Source organism: Limulus polyphemus, unplaced genomic scaffold (genome assembly GCF_000517525.1).
Source record: "Limulus polyphemus unplaced genomic scaffold, Limulus_polyphemus-2.1.2 Scaffold5801, whole genome shotgun sequence".
NCBI lineage: Eukaryota > Metazoa > Arthropoda > Merostomata > Xiphosura > Limulidae > Limulus > Limulus polyphemus.
The window spans coordinates 1-3,694 of NW_013671411.1; the positions used below are offsets into that span (position 1 = coordinate 1).

The following is a 3,694-nucleotide window of genomic DNA, read 5'->3' on the forward strand; positions in this document are numbered from 1 at the left end:
ATTACCGCGTCACGTTGTCCCCTCTTATATATACCCGCCTACCCTATATCTAGTAAGAACTAGAACATGATCTCGATGACGCAACAATCGGTTAAGTTCACCGATCGTGAATTGAGCGTTCAACCCATTACTATTGTTTGGCTTCTTTGTAATGGTGGCATAGTGTTCATGTTCAAACAATTTTCTATGCATTAAAAATTCGGGAGAATTATTATTGGAACTGCTGACTTGGGCAAATTGTTCAGATAGCACATTTGCCTTTTCAACATCCGTCAAATATGTTGATCTAAGAGATTTAAGGGTAGGAATACAGATAGAACCCCCACCTTTCATTCGCTTTACGAATTTCCATAGTTTACTTAAATTTGAAGAACGGTTGAAACTAGAGCAGTAATTACACCAGAAACGTTGTTGGCGTTCTCGAATTGTACGTTGAGAAATGGCCTTCTGCTTTTAATACTCGATATAATCGTCTAAGAGACGTGTTTCAAGAGCTTTCTTCCTACTCTTGTGTTTTTGTTTAACTGCTTTTTCACATTCCATATTCTAATAAGGAGTTTGTTGTTTCCCACAGTCTGTGGTTGATAGTGGAATAAATTTCTCTGCTCCTTCCAGAATGATATTTACTAGACGGGAATGTACTGATTCAACAGAAGAAGACATTTCTATGTTTTGAACGGAAGAATCAAGGAACGTATTGTTGCGTCATCGAGGTCATGTGACTAGTGTGACGCCACCTATTTTCTAGAAGTATCTTGTTCCTTCGTGAATGCCCTAGCATTTACTAGATATATGTTTTTCTGGTATATAAATAAGACTCTCACAACGTGACAATAATGTTTGTGTAGATAGTGAGTAATTGAACTGCAGTCACAGAGTATTGTTGAAGTTAACGTTCGTTCGTTATAGTGTTTGTTTTAGCGCGAATATTGAAAATAAGTGTATCGTAAAGTTGTATTCGGAAAGAATAAACCAGTTTTATTAAGTAAGGACTTGTGTCGCTAAAGTTTCGTCGGAACGAAGTTACGGAAAGTTAATTAACAAACGGAGACGTAACAGTATGGAAGTTAGGCCAGTTTGCTTTGGTAAAGTTCCAGAAGGTCGTTATACTCCTAAGTTCAAGAGGGATCTTAAGAGATGTAATGACCGGGAGATGATCACTTCCCAGGTCATCGTCCAGAACATCCCTGGTAGCAAGACTAGCAAGTTTACTGTCTATAATAGTGAGATCTAGAGGAGAGAGATTATCCCGAACCAGACATGTCCCACGTCCGTCGTTTAAAACCACTTTATCAGATTCCATAACTAGATCACCGAGAATCTGACCTCGATAGTCAGTTTTTGTTCCACCCCATAACGGGTTGTGAGCATTGAAATCTCCACAAAGTATACTATTAGGAAGAAAAAAAAACTCTCGAATGGCAACACCAGGGTTATAAATGTTAAATATCGTGACACTTCCCATAGAAGTCTGACACTGAATCCCAACAGCTTCTATATTTTCTGGGCAAGTAACGGTGGTAAAGAGCAAGTGATTCTTGACAAGGGTTATTACACCTCCCTTTGCTGAGTGTTCTCGATCTTTTCGTACAGGTTTATATCCGTGTATGCAGAATTTAATATGGGGTTTGAGAAATGATTCCTGAATACAGATAATATCGGGATTTATGCAGTGAGTTTCATTGTATCGTATAAGGAATGGGGCATGAGTCTTAATGCCCCTGGCATTCCACTGTAATATTCTAACTCGTTAAGATCAAGGAAGGCTTTTTATTTAGTGGCTAGACCATGAGGCTACATCACATGTGACTAGCTATTACCATATATCTACATAATCTTACACAACATTATTATCTGCACGTTACCGCTAGGGGAAGCTTGTGTCAGTTTCATAATACATTACATGTGTACTCAAAATCAATGTGCTCCAGATAAAAGGTGAGTTAGCGCTTTAATTAAATTAATATAACTAAAAATTCGCAGTTGGACTAGACGATAGAAGTAATTATAAATGAACGGTAAACCAAACCATAACATAATAAAAGTAGAATTCGCTATCTCAAAAAGCTATTGCCCGCGTTAATGTTTTTTTTTCAAAACATCTAAATTAAGAATTATAAATTAATTGTAATGTTTGTTTGTAATTAAGTACAAAGTTACACAATGGGCTATCTGTGCTCTGCCCACCACGGGTATAGAAACCCGGATTCTAGTGTTGTAAGTCCGCAGACATGCCGCTGTGCCACTGGGGGGAGGGCATTAATTGTTATGAGCAAGCTAAAAGAGTGTTCTTCTCACTCAACAGATGGCGTTAATTCTATGCTTAGCCTTTAGGGCTTTATTCTCGTTGATTGTAGTTTTGTCACGGGTTAGACTTCCTCATTTCTCATACACATTATTTTGTTGTTAGGTTGTGTGGTACTAACGAAAGAAAGAAACAAAACTGAAAAGGTGAGTTTGTGTATAATAAATAGCTTTGAATTTATTTGATCAAGGTAAAAAGTTATTAAATTCATATTGTGTGTTGAATAATGTTTTGATGTAGATAGTGCAATGTTAATGTCAAAATAACAGAAATAATTTTGTTTTGGATATAAAATCACAAGGCTGAAACATGATGAAATCGAACCAAGTAGCAGAACTTAACTGCGGAAGTCAATAACTTATCAAATGAAATAGTCCAAGTAGCCCACAACAATAATTTAATCATGTAAAGCTAATTACTGTTATAGCGGTAAAGGCTTTTTAGTTTCGACGTTTATGAATTTTTATTACGCTAGTTTTCAAATAATATTTTTTAGAATGTCAGCGTAACATTTTCGCACTCAACCTTGTCATAGACTAATAGTAATACTAGTAATAGTACGATGAAATACTTTGGTCATATTTTGCAAAGAAAGATATATTTTGTTTTGACAGATTTTCTTTTTTGTTTACTTTTTTATGCTAAGTTTATTTTGAGAGCAAATCATCCATATCCTGTGACGAGTAATCGTCTTGGTTCCTAGTATTACTAATATTATGTACTTCGATATTGTTTAACAAACTCAGTTCCTGTTATGTAGACAACGCTCAATATCTTGTCTAGTTATTGAGTAAGTATTTATTATTATAAATATAAAATGTTAGAGAATATTTGGAAATTCTTGTAAGTTGTATGGGTTGTCAATAATGAAAACAAGAACAAAAAGTGAAACAAGGCTTGATTATAAAACATATGCCTCCTATTTAATTGCTCTGTCATAAATAACAAAATTGAAATGATTAAATACAGTGGAGGTACAGGTTTCTAGTTGTTGAAAGATTTAAGAGAGTTAATTGCTTTTAGTGGTATTTGAAATGTCAAACTCAGCCTGTTGTGCTCTTACTCTTAGTAACATGAGATACAGAATTAATATAAAACAATACAATGTTTTGGGACAACATGGGACCTACTGATTTATTTGGCTATCCCATTCTCTAAACTAAACTATTAATAAATGAATTTTAAAAAATACTTAAAGCCAGCCCTTATTATTGATATACTTGTCAAGTTTTCTCTTAAATTCCCTTAAATGTACTGCCTCCACAACATCTGAAGGCAAACCATTCCAAAGGCCAACCACCCTGTTAGAAAATTAAAACTAGTCTAAGTTGAAGATGACTCCTACCTTGCCAACATTTATATTTGTGTTCCCTGGTCCTATTATTCTCA

General features: G+C 35.1%; 1 protein-coding gene across 1 annotated transcript in view; it reads left to right on the forward strand.

Moving 5' to 3' along the window:
• The first annotated feature begins 2,363 nt into the window (after positions 1-2,363).
• LOC106473002 (cytochrome P450 302a1, mitochondrial-like) overlaps positions 2,364-3,694 on the forward strand; it is a 39,665-nt gene continuing 38,334 nt past the window's right edge. The window contains exon 1 of the mRNA XM_022401507.1: positions 2,364-2,451. The gene's annotated coding sequence lies outside the window, so the exon portion shown is untranslated. The remainder of the gene's footprint in view (positions 2,452-3,694) is intronic.